This window comes from Lipotes vexillifer, unplaced genomic scaffold, assembly GCF_000442215.2.
Source record: "Lipotes vexillifer unplaced genomic scaffold, Lipotes_vexillifer_v1.1 scaffold382, whole genome shotgun sequence".
NCBI classification, from domain to species: Eukaryota; Metazoa; Chordata; class Mammalia; order Artiodactyla; family Lipotidae; genus Lipotes; species Lipotes vexillifer.
Window position 1 is genome coordinate 6,179,946 of NW_006780611.1, and position 16,654 is coordinate 6,196,599.

Here is a 16,654-nt window from a genome sequence, read left to right on the forward strand (position 1 = left end):
GACACTCAGGGCCGCGTTTTCACAAAGCTCAAGATGTGGCATCAAGGGTAATAGTGGCTCCAGCCAGAATCAGAGGTGGGAGCCAGGAATAGGAGAGCTTGGCTTCCTCTGCATTCAGTGACGATGGTGACGGTGAGAGCTGCACGTCCCGGGGGCTTACTGCATGCCAGGCACTGTGACGCGCGCTTTTCACGCACTAGCGTGTTGCATCCTTACAGACTAAGAAACCGAGGCACGGAGAGGATAGGAAACTTGCCCAAGGATGCAGCCAGGGGCACGGCAGGACCCCGTGCTCTGGCGGGCTGGCCTCTCAGTCTGGGCAGCCTGTGTGGAGGGTTCTGATGAGGCTTGCAGCCAGCCCAGGCGGGGTGAGGCCTGCGAGAAGCAGAGATGTTCCTCAAGTGTGAGCGTCCCAGGTACCAAGTGTGCCTCTTCAAGCACCAGGAGTTCAAAAACATTTCGTAGTGGAGATCTCCTGAGGTGGCTCACCCAGTCCCTTCTGTCTTCAGAGGAACAGCCTAAGTTGGCCCGGCCTCTTTTCCCTAGCCTAAGTTGGCCCGGCCTCTTTTTCCTACAATTCACAATTGTTGTTACAAACTCAGTGACTGAGACAGCCACTCCTCTGAAGGCCAGGGAATGCTTGTTAATGGCTGTCGCCGTGCTGAGTGGCCCAGCTTCTGGGCTGGAGGTAGCTCTTCTGATACTGCTGTTGTCCGCCGTTCCGCACCCCTGTCTGTAGGGGGTCTTGATGTGAAGCCAGCAGCCCTGGGTCCACTCGCAGAGGCGGAGACTGTGTGAGCCTGAGGGCTCCTGGCTTCTCAGGAAGGGCCTTGGGCTCTGCCGCAGCTGTTTGCTCACAGGAGCCGTTTTCACCTGTTTCCGAGTTTGCAGGTATACTCCGGGACGTCTCTGAGGGTTCATCCTTTCGTTTATTAGACCCCTGCTTGAAGTATTTTCAGGATCTGTTCACTTGATCTGTACGTTTGTACTCAGCTGTAGCCAGAGACCAGACAATAGGGATGGAAGTTTGAAACTGCAATTGTAGTGTCCTAAGGAAATGCAAAGCTGGTAAAGGCAAGACCCCACATACCCTTCACCCAGTTCCCCCCAATGGCCACATCGTACGTCACTAGAGAACAGCATCGAGTCCAGGAAGTTGGCGTTAGTACGGTGTGCGAGTATGGTTCTCGGCCACTTTATTACCTGTGGCTCTGCGTAACCGCCTCAGCAGCCAAGAATTAGCATTTTAATAATAACTGAATAGCTGAGTACTCGTGCAGGCACATTATGAGCACTTTGCCTGTCTTAACCAGGAGGCTATATAAGTTAACGTTCAAACCAGTACACTTTTGAGAGTGGAAGGAGGCGCTATTAGTTGTGACAGGGCAGCAGGTACACACTGGGACTGTCCCACGCACACCAGGTCATATTGTCACGCTAAGATGGCCTCATGCATGACCCGTTGAGCCCTACGGGGTAGGCACTGTTACTTCCCACGTGCAGATGGCGAACAACAGAGGCAGGTAATGCGCCCGCAGTCACGCGGATCCTAGGAGTAGTACCAGGACTGGCACCTAGGCGGTCTGGGTTCAAATCATGACCACCTTCTGTGGCTGCCTCCGAGTGTTTAAAGAGACTACAGCTATCCCATGGTTCACCCCTTCTTTGGTCAGGCGTGGAAGTTGGGCTCCGAAGAGAAGAGGGACTTCCTCACCCAGCGCGTGCCAGCTGGGACTGGGGCTGTGATGCTCAAGTCTGCACCCAGGGCGTGGCGTGGCGTGGCGTGGCGTCACGTACTGGGTGGTCAGTTCGGGCCCTGGGCCACAGTGCTGAGGGGCTCAGCCAGCAGCCTGTTAAGGTCGCAGGGAACTTAGTTCCGCCTGAGGGCTGGGAGCCCGGGGGGCGTGGAGAGGGATCAAAGAAGCCCCTGGGGGTGGGCGGCCTCGGAAGGAGCTGAAGAATGGAGAGCGGGCGGCATGGTGGGGGGCTTTGGGGGGATTGCGCGGCAGTGATGGGAAGGAGAGGGCGAGAAGCTGGCGGGGCCCCCTGGGTCCAGACCCGGGTTGAGAGTAATGGAGGCAGCCGACACTGGAAAACAACTTGGAGCAGGGCTCTGAAGATGGAGAGGCAGAGACCCTAGACAGACGTGCAGTCCCAGCCCTCTCTGGGCCTGAGTTCTGGGATGGTGTCTGAGCAGGGAGGGCCCTCAGACACTTGTCACCCTCCAGCACTGTCTGGCTGAGGGGGTGATTCTGTGGCAGAGCCTGATGGGCTGGGCGCCAGCGCTGGTCCTGAGCTCAGGTCATTTCTATAAGCCACGCAGCCTCAACGGAGAGGAAGGGGGACTCGGACATGAGCCCCTTCCCTGTACCTGATCCTTTTCTCACGGGGTCACGTGTAGACTCTGGGTCCTGCTGCTCCCGCCCCCGGCGCCCTTCCTGTCTCTCCACCCTGTGGTCGTCCAGCTGGGCCCTTCGTTCAGGCCGGCCTGGCCTCTCGCCTCTGGCCAGGGGTTCTCTGCCGTCTGAGGTTCCAACTTTATCCTGGAAGAGTCAGTGTGCCTGCAGCCTTCTTTGCCCACCGGAGAGAGTGGGTCCTAGAGCCTGAAACCAGACCCAAAGCTGCCAGAAGTGAGAGGGTCAGGCGACCGTGTCTGGCAGGGGTTTGAACTTTGCTGTGACAGTGACGGGGCCCCTATCAGCCCCAGGGGTGGGCGTATGATCCACATTTGGGGAAGATCGCTACCCACTGTGGGCGGGAGAGGGAGATGAAGCGATTTTCTGGGAGGTGGCCCTGGTGGCCGTCAGGGTCAGGACCTCACCGGGGGCAGTGTGGGTGGACAGGACGGTGGCTGAGCGGAAGGCGAGCGGCAGGGCAGGCAGGCCCTTCCACAGAGAAGCGCGGCCGCCGCGTCTCGTAGGTGCGGAGCACTTAAGTGGCGGTTTGAAGGAGGGTCCAGTGGCTCTGGTCCGCGTGGGGCCTTGTTCTTGCTAGGGTCCGGAACCCTGGAGGGGAGCCTGGGACCCACAGCGGGACCGGCCAGTCTCTACTTCTCATGAGGCTGAAGCCCGGGTCCTGCTCAGCCTCTGGCTCGGCGTCCTGACCGCAGGTGCCCGGGGCAACTCACGCACCGTGCGGGCGCCCACACTCTCTCCTCGCCCACTGGGCCTGGGACCCGAGCAGGTGGCCGGGATGGTGGGTGTGAGCTCAGGAACCGGGCTTGGCCGGGGGGCAGGGGCTCGGGAGTTTTCTGAGCTCCCCGCAGGGGGCGTGGGGACAGCCGTGCTCTGCATTCTGTGCTGCGGTTCACCGCCCCGGGGCCAGGCCGGGGAAGGGGGCTGGGAGGGGAGCCCTCCTTCCAGCCACACTCAGACCCTGAAGTGGAGCACAGGCCCCGCGGCCTCAGCCACTCCGGGTCAGCCGCCGCCGGGAGCCTCGCCTTGAGCCCGCCGCCCAAAGCCCACACCGCCGCAGGACCGGCTGGGGACCCCTCGGCAGAGGTCCCCGGGCAGTTTTCAGGCATGGGTCCCTGGGGACGGGTCAGGGCAGAGGGCCGGTGGTTCTCAGGGGAGATGGCCGCCCTTGCCGCCCCGCCCTGGCGCTCGTCCCGGGCCCTCCCCTCACGCTTCTCCAGGCTGGTCCTTGACCCTCCCGTCGGGCCGCTCCCGCCTCTCGCCCGGCCCGGCCCCAACGTCCGCAGCTCACGGTGCTCCTGCACCCTGACCGCGGGAAGAACTTCGGGTGAGCACTGTCACCCCAGCGCGGGAGGGAACCCCAGCTGGGCCACAGCACAAGGCGGCCCTCAGGATGGGAGGCCAGCTTTCCGACGCCCAAGGTAGTTTTTCTTCTCCTGTTCCACCCCCCCATCTCCGGACTCAAATGCCTGTGGACAGAGGCTCACGGTCCCTCGCGAGCCACCCCAGATGAACGCCAGCTTAGGGTCCTATCAGCGTGCCTGGCTGGCCGGCTCCCATTGCTTCCCGGGGCGTGATTCCCACGTGATGGGGTCTGGGCCAGGCCTTGACCTAAGAGGCCCCAGCGTGCTTCCTGTAGGACCAGGGACATCCCCTGCCCTGTTCCAGGGCTTTCTGTCATCAGCTATGGGTTCTAGGTTCCCCGTGGGTGTGTGTGGCTGGGAACTTTCTGTTTTAAAAGAGGGGGAACAGTGGCCATGCCGGAGAATACCCCACCCCAGCCTCAGTGCTGCCCCTCTGGCTGCTCCTTGGGGCAGAGCCTGGGGAAGGTTCTTCCCCCCGCCCCGGCCTACAGACCAGGTGGGCGGGAGAATAAACAGCCCTCTGATTTAGTGGGCAGATTTATGGTGCTGCCGGAGAAGGCCTGTCCCGGCCCTTTGCAGTCCAGAACGGCCCTTGAGGCGGGGACGATAAATCCAGCCCGTTATTTTTTACGAGCCTCCCATCCCATAAACAACTCCTTTGGCTGGTGTGCCCAGCTTCACTCCCTGGCCTCCTGGCCTGGCCTCCGGCCAGCCCCTGCCAGGCAGCCCTGCAGGGACCCCAGTACCTAGTGGCATTGGCGGTGGGCTTTCCTCCACGCTGCAGGACCTCGGCCTCCGAGTGTGGACAGCGCAGGGATAGCTGGCCCTGGCCCTGGCTCCCTTCTCGGCTGCAAGTCCTGGGGCCTCAGTTTCTCATCTGTGAAATGGGACAAACATTAGTGTTCATTATAGAAATTTTTATGAGGACCAAAATGAGAGAATATGTGTATACTCTGTCCCCTAGCGGAGTGCCTGGACCTGAAATTGGTAAAACTGTCAGCTGTCACTGGGCATCACTATGTGCCAGGCACTGTGCCCAGACTGTGACAGGAGTGACCAGATGTGCTGTGTAGCTAGCTGTATTACCCCATTCTGCTGGTGAGAAAATGGAGATTGAGAAGCCAAGGGATTTGTCCATAGTGAGTGAGTAGTACAGTCAAGATTTGAACCCACATCTTACCAACTCCTGAGACCAACGATACTGAATGGACAAATGGATAGAGGGGTGGGAGCAGGGCTTGCCCACTGCCTGGAGCCCCTTGCAGCCCCGGGACCGTGCCTCTCCACCCTCCTCCCGGGGCCAGGCTTCACCCTTCCGCTCAGTTAACTGTTTCCCCTGTCCCCCTGTCCCATCCGCCTTCTGACAGCAGTGGGAGCCACTGTTCTGCATGACCCTATGGCCATGTCATTCCCCACTGAGGACCTTCCTGTGCCTCCTCTCCCTGCCGTGCGTGTCACGAAGCTGCCACAGCGAACCCTTGTCTCTCTCGCACCAGGAGCTCGGCCTTCACCACCTTCCAAGGCCTTCCAGAGCACGGCCCCTCACCCACCCCCCACCTGCCTTCTGTTCTCCCCGTGACCGGGGAGCCCTTTGCCAGTCATGGGCCTTGCTGTGTGCTATTTCCTCTGCCTCAAGGCCCATTCCCCATCCCCCTCACTTCCTGGAGAACTCTTCGTCATCCTTCAAAGCCTATCTCGCTTCACCTCCTCTTGTGAAGCCGTCTCTGACTTCGAGGCAAGCGTGGCGGCCTCTCTGCACGAGCTGATTACTCTGCTGGAGCACTGATCCTCCCTGCTGCCCCAGACTCGACCCCTTGTCCCCCAGGCCCACACGGTGGCTGACCCAGTGCGTGCCCACGTATCTGTTTACCGAGTGAAGTGACCATTCGGCAGTCTGTTCAAGTTAGAATAAATGGTGGGAATCAGCTAAGTTGCCAAAGGTAGTTGTTCATGCCCTTGATACGATCCCTGGGGGAAGGGAAAGGCACTCAACATTTATTGAGTTCCTACTGTGTACCAAGTCCTTGGCGCCCTTTAATCCTCAAAGGACCCTGGGATGTAACAGCTGCCACCCTGTTGTGCAGGGGAGGGAACGGAGAAGCAGGCAGGGACAGCGGGCACAGCTGGTTTGGGACGAGCCAGCCCAGAGCCCAGGTGCTGGCGACTCCAAAGCCCAGCACGTGGCAGGCAGTGGAGGTGAGGCACCGGCTGAGGTGCCTGGGAGCTGCTCGTGTCCTTAGGGCGTCTCCTGCTGGCACATCCCCCAGCGTTCTTGTAGCTTCTCTTCCAGGGCCCCCCAGAGCTGCTGGGGGATCACTCGCTCAGCCGCCGTGTTGGCCTTTCCTGCACCTGGGCTACGTTCGTCTGGTCACCTGTCAGGAGAGAGAAACAGACCTGCTCCCTGGTCACAGCCAGGCCATGGCCTGGGGCCTGTGTGAGCTGACTGTCCCCACCATGGCTCCCTTTAGGGTCCCTGTGGAGGGAGGGATAAGGTTGCCAAATAAAATACAGGACACTCATTTAAATTTGGATTTCACGTAAATAATGAATGCTTTTTTTGGTGTAAATATGACCCATGCAATACTTGGGATATGCTTATACTCAGGAAATACTTGTTTATCTGAGATCTGGACTTTACCAGGCATCCTGTGTTTTTATTTGCTGTGTCTGGCAACCCTGGGGAAGGAAGGGGGCACCCCTAGCCTCTGGAGCCCAAGCAGAGTGAAAACCCAGGAGGCAAGTCTCACAGGCCTGTGGTCCCAGCCACCTGGGCCTCAGAGAGGCTTGGATGTGCTCGTGGTGACGCCTAGTGGTCAGCCAGGGAACTTCAGGGGACGGGTAGAGGAAGGACGGTTAGCCCTGGGAGGGGATGGAGGGGGCAGGGGTACAGGGTGAGGGGCGGCTCAGAAGGGACAGGCACTGCAGAGCTGGCCAAACTGGGCCGGGGTAGGGGGTGGGCAGGGCAGTCTTTACTGAGCACCACCTCCGCCTCGAGGGGGTGGGCAGGGACCCCGAGGTGGAGTCATCACCTCTTTAGGGCCCTTTAATGACCTTCCCTCTCCACTTCACAGAGGAGGAAACCGAGCGAGTTCCAGGCCACATACCTTAGAAAGGGCTGGAATAGGCATGGGGAGTAGATCTGGTGAAAACCAGGCCCGCCCCACCTCAGCGATGCCGACCTTCCTGTGGCACCTGCAGCTCTGCAAACGTTTGTCCACGTGTGTCTGCACGCACTGCTGCGTGGTCCTCACAGCCACCAGGCAGGCTCCCTCCCATCTCACAGAGGAGGCTTTCCAGGGGCTCCCAGGGCCAGGAGTGGTCAAGGCACCAGAGGTGAGGGGCTGAAGGGAGTCTGGGGTCCGTCCCTGCTCTCCGAGAAGGCCAGCCCTGCCCCTCTGCTCTCATCTGGCACTCCAGGAGCCAGCCACAGTCTCAGCTGGCCATCTGCCCATCTGTCCACCTGTCCGTGTACACAGAATCCGCCCACTCAGTGAGCAGCTGCGGCAAAGGACTTGGTCTTCGCTGAAAATGCCCCTGTGATATGTGTGCATCCTGGCTGGCTCTGCTGGTGGCCTCAGCACACGGCCTGCACGCAGGTGGTGCTCAGCAAAGGTGTAGAATGAGCGAGGGAGGGAAGGGGTGTTAAAGGCTGGTCGACAGCCCTGAACCAGCAGTGCCTCGTGAGCCACCTCCTGATGTGATGGAAGGAACACTGAACTTGGACTTCCCTGGCTATCCAGTGGCTGAGACTCTGTGCTCCCAATGCAGGGGGCCCGGGTTCGATCCCTGGTCAGGGAACTAGATCCCACATGGTGCACCTAAGTTTGCCTGCCGCAACTAAAGACCCCGTGTTCTGCAACTAAGACCCTGTGCAGCGTGGGGAGTCAAGGGAGCCATTGGGAGTCAGAAGGTTACATGTGGACGCTGTGCTAACTGCTGCGTGGCTCAGGGCAAGTCCTGTCCGGTGGGCTTCAGCCTCCTCAGTGGAAAAGGAGAGGCTTCATCTGGATGCTCCAGAAAACCAGTCCATTCTGGGTGTTTGCTTGTATGTAAACTCAAAGCAGGATGGCTTGGTTTCAGAGACGGGCCTTTGTCTGTAAGTGAGCAGGCGCTTCGGGGCCAGCCACGCTGTGGGTGTTGGTTGCACACCTACAACGGGCTCAACTGTGGTCCAGCCACTGGGAGAGCAGAGCAGGATGAAAGGCACAGACAAGAAGCGGGCTGGTCCTGCAGAAGGAAGGGCCTGGTGTCCAGGAGACCCTACCTAAATATTTGTGGAAGGAAAGCACGTAGGCAGGTGAGCAGATAAACATGGAGGGCGTCGGGGGTCAAATCACACAAGGGCTGGACTGCCGAGGCTGCACCAGCTGGGCAGCAGGTGCTGTGGGGGAGGCAGGGTGCACACTGACAAGGGCCAGTCCCCCCGGGGCCCTGGCAGGGGGCATCCAGCCTGAAGGCAGGGGTGGAGGTGGTGGGACGGCCCAAGGGTCTGTGTGCCAGGGAGTGGGCAGTGGGGAGCAGCGAGGAAAGGATCGGGCTGATGAAATCGAGGCGCTGGAGGAAGAGCAGAGCAGAGTCCCCTCGAGGGCCACCGAGGCAGCCAAGTGAGCACAGGGCTGGTGGGGTGTGAAGTGAGCACTTGGCCAGCGGTCGGGTCCCTGCACCACCACACAAGGTGGGGGAGCCCTCTCTGAGCCTCAGCATCGTCACCTGTCTGGTGGGCCTGCTGACGGTACCTGGCACTCAGGATCGTGGAGATAGTCCATTAGGGAAGTTTGCAAAGAGCCTGGCATGGGGCCTGGCATTGAAGCGCTCTGGGCAAGTGGAAGCCCACAGACTTACTCCTATTTCCCAGGTTGGGCCACTCCTAGGGATGCAGCCTGGGGTGGGCTGGGCTCGTGGTCAGCTGGGGGTCTAGTCTGGGGCAGCCGGCTGCTGGCGCCTCGGCCGGGCCTGGAATTGCCCGGGAGGATGTAATTTCAGGGGCACAGGGTGGGAGACAGAGCCCTGCATTCAGGCCCCATAATGAGAGGCTCTCCCAGCACCATCCAGGCACAGATGCTGCTGGAGTGTAATTAGGGGATCGAGGTGGAGCCGGACCGGCGGTCGGGCGGGCAGGCGGCACAGGCTTGGGGCCAGCACTGCACTGCAGGCAGCAGCCAGTCCTGGGCCTGCAGACAGACACGTCCTGTTGCCTGGGTATTGGCCACTGTTTTGATGCAGAGTCCAAAGCCCAGAGTGGCTGAGCCCAGGCCCCTCGCCAGTGTAGCCAGGTTTAGCGAACATTTCTCAGGCCTAAAATGGGCACTGTGCAGTGGCCGGGGGTTGGGGGGAGGGCAAAGGGGTGACTCAGGCTTGGGCCCTGCCTCTCAAGGACCGCCCCCAGTCTGGTGGGGGGAACCCAGCAAACCCAGAAGTTACAGTTCGTGTGGTGGGTGTTATGAGAGAAGGGAGTCCAGAGGGCTGTGGAAGCCCAGGCCCCTAATCCATCCGAGGGACTTGAGGGGAGGATGGAAACAAGGAGGGCTTCCTAGGAGAGGTGATACCCAAGCAGAATCTCAAACTGCTGGCCGACAGCCAAGTGTCCCTGTTCCCTAGAGCCATGGCAAGCAGAGCATGGAGAGGACCTAGAGTGCCATACTGAGAACTTTCAGCCTAACCCTGGGCCCTGGCTGGGGTGGGAGCATTGACGGGTTTTTAGCAATGGGAAGATACAGTCAGGTTTATGCTCTATAAAGTTCCTTCTGTAGCTAGAGAAGGGCAGGTCTTCAAGTCGGACAGAAGAGGGTTCAAGTTTCAGCTCTACCACATCCTACCCAAGTGACCAAGGGCAAATTGCTCAGTCTCTCTGCATGGTTCTGTAAAATGATGACAGAACTACTTACCTTGCAGAGTGATATGGTAAGGGCCTGTGTTCTCACGTCTGCCTCTGTGCCGCGTGAAAAATCAGGCATCCTGGAGAAGCTGGCATTTGATATGGGCTTGGAGAGACAGAATGTGGAAAAGTGGACGTAGCCAGGGAGGGCAGGGGCTGGGTCGTTTCCGTGCTTCACACCCTGGGGAAAGGTAAGGAAGAGAAGGGGACAGCTCGGGTTTCCCTGCCCCTCCCCTGGCCATGAATGCTCCATTGCCTCCTAGAAGGCCACGGGGAGTGCAGGTTTTGAAGTAAAACACCGTATGCCTGTCTCGTCCGTGTCCCTTGGGCAAGTTACCAAGCCTTTCTTGGGTCCTACTCTCTTCACTTGCACAGTGGGGATAATAGCATCTACTTTGAAAAATGGTCCTGAGACTTAAAGGTGGTTATTCACGTAAAGTGCTTAGGGCACAAAAGGCACTCGATAATGGTAGCTGTGGTGGGTCGTCATCCGTCTGCAGCGAGTTTCAGTTTCCTGCTTTGCAGCCCAGAGCTGCCCCCATTCTGTCTTGCTTCAGGGCTGCCCCTAGATCCAGCCCCCTCACCTCAGTTATTAACCTCTCGGTGCTTCCGTGTTCTCATCTGTTAAGTGGGCCAGTACGGGACAGAAGCGCCCTGCTGAGGTGGTGGGGAGAATTCGTGAGATAACATATGTAAAGCGTGTGGCTCAGCCTGGCACACAGGGGGCTCTGGGCAGACGGGCACAGCTGTTGTCCTTGTCACCTCTCCCACGGTCCCATCCTTGCTGCCACCCCTGTGCCTTTCCCCCGACGGCAGGACCTTGCTGGCATTCCCTTCAGCGCCCCCATTCGAAGCATGTGGGAGCCCATATTTGTTTCTCCCTGCCTGGCTCGGCCAGCTTGCCGAGTCTGGGCTGGGGAAGGCAGCAGCCTCTTCCTGTCACCCCCCACCCCCAAGGCTCCGGCCTCTTCCTGGGCTCCGTAATTTTCTACTGATGAGGTGGAAGGGGAGGAAAATCCCTTCCGAGCTGGGGGAGGACGTAACAAGGTAATTGTTCTCTTCTCCCTGCTCTGCCGTTCCCAGCTTGCCTTCCCTTCCTGCGTGTTTAAGGGACAGGGATGCGGGAAATGATGTTATTGATGAAGTCGCCATAGCAACGACCCCTGAGAGGCACACATTCCAGCTTTGTTATTCTGGGCCGGGGGCTACGAGAAAGGCTGGCCCCTAAGTACAAACAGACTGGCCCCCAGCCCCACTGCCCTGCTTTAGCTGCATCCGTGAACTGCTCTACAGAAGACGCGATGTACGCACTGGTTTGGGGCAGGCAGAGTCCGCCATCGTTTACCTCTGTGCACACTCCTGTAGAGACTCAAAAAATGATAGGAGGCCTTTGGGAAACTAGGCCCTGGTGGGAGAGGGCTGCAGGGGCCTGTCACCGGGCCTAGAGAGTGCGAGAACCTGGGGAGGGGCCCGTCGGAAGGAAGCTCGGGGCGCTTGGGAGAGGACGGTGCAGCCCGGAGTTCTTGTGCAGGGTGTGGCCCTGGCACGTCTTTCCCCAACCCTGATCCAGCCTCTCATGGGCTTGTTTGTAAAATGGGCACGGCCGTACCCACTTCTCAGGCTTACGGTGAGGGTCACGTTAAATGAAAGTACGGTCAGAGCCCGAGTCCCTACATCATGTCTTCTGGGAAACTGAGAGAAAGGGGCTCTGAAGTGTGTCCCAGATCCAGCCTTTGTCCCTGTCCCCACACACACTGCCACCCCTCCAGGCTGCTTCGTCCCTTTCAGGGTGATGTCAGGAGCCTCCCACCTGCTTCTGGCCCGCACTCTTGCCCCAGCAGGTTGCCTCCATGCAGCATCCAGAGATCTTTCTAACACAAAGTGCATCGCTGCCCAGTTTACAACCTTTCAATGGCTCCCCCTGCCCAGGATAAAGTCCCTCAGGTCCTTACCTGCACACTTAGCCAGCCTCACTGGCCCAGAGGAGGGGCCTGCACCTTGAGTGAGTGCCTGGGAGGCAGGTCCAACAACTATTCACTTTTCACAGGTGAAAACTAAGGCTCAGAGAGGTGCAGGGATTGCCCAAGGTCATGCAGCAAGCGTTAGAGTCTGAATATGGACCTGGCGATGTGTCAGCAAAGCTTCTGTGTCCTCATTGCTCCCCGCCCCACCCTGGGCACCAAGGAGACACTCGGTCCGAGTTCGCAGAACGTAATTGGATTTGGATGGATTGGATCAAATTAGATTCGACCTGGCGGGCAGCCTGGGCTGACTGGCACCAGGCCCCTGATGACCAGGATTTCTGGGAACAACTCTGAAATTATATCTCACTTCCCCCTCGAGGAGGGGAGATGAACAGGGCTTTCTGCTGGACTCAGCACTGCACGGTATCACGATGGGGAGTGAGGCCGAGGGAGTGGCTGCACCTGGCCCCGGGGCAGCTCTCTTGTGGTCCAGCTCCCAAGAATAGACACGATACAAAGCAGGGGGCCACAGGAGGACAGAGGGAGACAGGACCCTTCGGTCCTGCAGGCTCGAAGAAGCCTGCTCTGTGCCCAGTTCTGGGCTCCGCCCTTGTCCTGGAGAAGCCTGTGGAGACAGTGTGCCAGCCAGAGCTGGCGGGAATGGGCCGGGCTGCCTCAGAGGAGCTGGGATGGGGCTGCAGCAGGGTGGGGGACCTGCAGTCCCTTCCAGTATGGAGCCCAGGACCATTCTCCTGGAGCAGAAGTGCTTGGCAACACGCACCTTGCATGCCCCCCCGGGGTTCACCTTTCACATCCAAACTTCCACTTGGCCCCGTGGCCCTCAGCAGTAGTCCTCCCAGTACTACCCCTGTCAGCTCGCAGTGCTCAGGACCGCCTTCCTGGGCAGACAAGAAGGGAGAGCCGTCCGCTCGACCCCTGAGGCTCTGAGGCACAGAGGAAGCCATGCCAGCCTCCACGTGTTCCCTGCCCCGCCCTGTGCCTCCGCAGTCCCTCTGCCACCGTGGCTTCATCTGTAAGGTGAGGGGCTGAAGTGTGCCACCCTGGGGTCTCTAAGCCTGTAACCCAGAGCCTCCCAGAGGGGCTGGGGCAGAGCTCCCCAGGATACTGTGTTAAGTGAGGGGGAGGGGGCTATCCACGAGTGCCTGCAGGACTTCTCAGAGCCTTTAACGTGCGTTGTGAATTCCCTACATCAGGCGACCTGGGATGCTGTGTTGCATAGAACACACAGCAGCGAATGCCACAATAGTGCTTTCCAAATTCTCTATGCCTCTCGCCTTGTCCCCTAAATAATAGGCAATGGGTTTAATCTGCTCTGAGGTAAGAAAGGCTTCATTTCTCTCTCCTCCTCCTCCCTCCCTGTTTCTCTCTTCTCCCTCCCTTCTCTCTCTTTCTCGCCCCCATTCTTCTTTGCTTTCTTTCAGTTTACTGTTTGCTGACCCCTAACTCTGGGCAGGCCCCGTGCTGGGTACTTGGGATACAGAAAAGAATAAAGGTCAGGTCTCCCCTCACATTACCCACGGTTGGCAGGAGAGAGCACCTGAGCAGCTACTCGCTTTTACACAAGGCAGAGAGAAGCAGCAGCAGTGTAAAGAAGCTTTAGGAACAGCCCTGCTTCCTTAGGAACCCGCTCTGTGCCACACACATTTCACGGTCTTCTCGTTTGAGCCTCACGGCAACCCTCGGAGGTACACGTTCTGACAACCCATTGGTCAGCTAAGAAAAGGGAAGAAGGTATCTGACCAGAGGCTCAGGTACGAGCAGGTGAGCCCTGGCCCCGGCCCCTCCTGCACGAGGCTCAGCCTTCCTCAGAGCATTTTGATGGGGTGAGCACGTGGCCAGGCTGGGCCTGGGGGCTGGACTCTCCCTCTGGCGCCTTTGCATCCGCTCCCCAGTAAGATCTCCTGAGCATCTGCCGTGTGCAGCCAGGGTTCTGGGCGCGGGACACAGCAAGGACAAGACACGGCCTCTCGGAGCTCGCTGGCTGGTGGGCGGGACGGCCGCAGGTAGACAGGCACGGGAGAAGTGCAGAGCCGGCCCTCAGCGTTGTGCCAGCTGGAAGGAAGAGACAAAGCCAGGACGGTCTGCGGGACAGAGCTTGAGCCGCGCCCAAAGAGTGAAGGAAGGCATCAGTTAGCCGCCAAGGGGAGCCACTCAGCTCGGTGCTGCCCTGAGGCGTGGGTCTCATAGGCCAGCCCTTGAGCTCTCCCCTTGCTTAGGACGCCGCCAGAGTGACCTTGCTCATAAGAGCCCGTCACCTCTCGCGGAGCAGCTGCAGCGGGCGTGGGCCAGGCCTGCCCGAGGCCGCCCTACTATACGTCCAGCCCAGTGGGAAGGCCGGTGGTGGCTGCAGAGGGAGAGTGGGGACTCAGAGGACAAGCAGGTGAGAGGTCGGGACCCCAGCTGCCATAAAGCACGGCTGCTCGAAGAACGCCACGCTGTTTGGAAAGGCTAGAGAGGTGACACCAGCAGGAGAGACGAGGCTTCGTGATGGTTCTGCAGGTGAGCTGAGGCTCCGCCCTCGTGCTCAGCGGCAGCGGGGTGAAGGTCAAAGAGGAGCGAGGGGTTCTGTGCTTCGTTGAGGGGGTGTCCGGAGAGCTTCACAGAGTCTGAATTTGCCTTGAATTTTCATAGGCTCTTCATTCCGAGGACAACAAATAGTAACAGGTACCATTTATTAGCACAGCTCTGTGCCGGGTTCCTAGTTCTGTTCACCCCCCAGCAAATGCGTGCTGCCTGTCCGTCATCTGAGTCCCACAAGGGTCGCTCAGTGACCCCCAGACCAGGAGAGCCACGGCTGGGAGCCCAGCGGCCTGGGTTCCAGGCCTGCTGTATGATCTGGGACAGTCACCCCTGCCTCGAGGCCCCGTTTTCCGCATTTGGAAGATGGATGGCAAGGAGCCGTCCGGCCCTGACCATCTGTGGTCCTGCCAGCCGTGAAGCCGAGCTCCTCGTGGCCCGCGGAAGCCAGTGCCGCCCCAGAGTGGAGGGGAAGGTCACGCAGTTCCCGCGTCCACAGCTGGGCAAGGGGCTGAGTCACCCGCACAGAGGAAGCCGTACCCCCGGCCCCTAGCTAGGCCGTTGTGGCCTTCTTTGGGGTGGTTGCTAGGGTCATTTTTAAATATGATGGCAATGCTCTCACGACCACCGTGTCAGGAGCGTCCAGAAGAACTCGGGCCGAGCAGGAGCAGTCCAGCCGTACGTGAGCCTGGCTGTTGGTGGCTGCCGCTCCCAGCTGGGAGACCCAGTCCAGCCGTACGTGAGCCTGGCTGTTGGTGGCTGCCGCTCCCAGCTGGGAGACCCAGACCCGAGGCTGTTCCATTTCCCCTCCCTTTGCTGTGGGGATCCAGAGCATCCCCTCCTGGGCAAGACCTGCCCTGGACGGTGAGGTCACTGGGGAGGCCCAGAGCTCAGCCTGAGTCACCTGGAGAGCAGAGGGGAGCCACACAGCTACCCTACAGCGAGGAGAGCGTGGGTATCCAAAAGGCCCTTGACGGGCCTGAGGGCCAAGGAAGGCTTCCCGGGGGAGGGAGGGCCGTAGTGGCACGGGCCTTACAGTGCACACGCCTTTCGGAGCTGCAGCAGTAGCTGACTGGCCCCTAGAGCGCCCGGTCTGCGGCAGGCCCAGCCGACAGAGACTCCCCGCCCATACAGGCAAGGGTGACAAACGCCTGGAGAACCAGGGGCCAGGGCTCCAGACAGTATGGTCGAGAACCATACCCACCGCCCCTTCTCCTCTGCAAGGACCCCTCCTCTCAGCCAACTCTCCTTGTTTTAGAAAATACCGTTTTTAACCAAAGACGTACTAACGTTAATGTGTACTAAAGTTTAAATTTCCGTTTTTAAATAAACTAATAGAGATAAATTTCCCCATTTAATCTCTAGTAAATATTTATAGCCATAACACAGAAACACAAGCTCTTTGGGCTCCAGTTTGACAATTTGATTTGCATAAGTGAGAAAATCAAGGTGAAGGAATGATGAGAGCAATAAAATCAGGTGAAACCAGAGGTCGGTGCGCTGAGCAAAATGCGTGCTTCATTCATTTTGACTTGTTTTTGTTTTCTTCAGCTTCAGACTTTTTTCAGTCTTTATGGTAGCTGCCAGGGTGTTTGTGTTTGAAAGCATCTTGTCAGTTCTCAGTTGCCCCCTGCCCATGCTTCGAGTGGCCGAGGTCAAGACTGAGCTAGATAGTCCTCTCCTCGAACAGGAGGCCGGTGAGTCCCCTGGGGAAGGAGGTCTCAGGGCGGTGTGGGCGGACAGCAGCCCTTCCTTTCATCTGCACTTAGCCTCTTGATGGACTTGTGACCTCTAACTTCTCACTTGACCCCTGACCTCATAAATTCTGGAAACTCCTCACAAATCACCAGGAAGATAAACATCAACCGGGGTCAACGGAAGGGGGTTCCAAGCCGCTCCAGGCAGACAGGGAGGGGGGATCAAGTCTTCTGGGGTGGAGGGGATTTCCCAAAAACTGGGGGTGCCTCAGGAGAGGGGCCAAACGGCCCACCCCCGGGAGGCTTTCTTCTCCCTGATCACACCAGGGCCCTCAGAGTGCATTTTGGCGAGACGCTCGGCAGGCGCTGACTGGGTGGCGTGTAGAGGCCAGGCCTCCGGAGGTGGATGGTCCATAGTTCCTGCCCTCAAAGCCCGTGGGCAGCCCAGCTCTGCACTCAGCGAGGCCTCTGGGAGGGGAGAAGACAGGGAACCTGGCTGGCCTTGGGAGGGACAGGGCTTCCGAGTCGGCCAGAGGACGAGCTGCAAGGGCCTGCCAGGCAGGGCCAACGTGGACAAGGCTCCAGATAAAAAAGCCCGCTGCAGCTAGAGCACGGGGGTGCCGGAGCAGGCAGTGGCGTGGCCCAGCCCTGAGCCGCTGCCACGGTCTCCCATTTCTGAAGTTTCCCAGCCAGCAGGGGAGTCCATTGCTAACTGCCCTTTTAAGTTGAGGCCTCGGAGGAAAAGGTGCCTGAGGTTTGCAAACATATTTGCTTTAAAGAGGAACATCTGCCAACCAGCAGG

General features: G+C 59.1%; 1 protein-coding gene across 1 annotated transcript in view; it reads left to right on the forward strand.

The window, feature by feature from the left end:
* Positions 1 to 16,654, forward strand: part of SCUBE1 (signal peptide, CUB domain and EGF like domain containing 1) — a 137,222-nt gene that overhangs the window by 53,930 nt on the left and 66,638 nt on the right. The window lies entirely within an intron of this gene.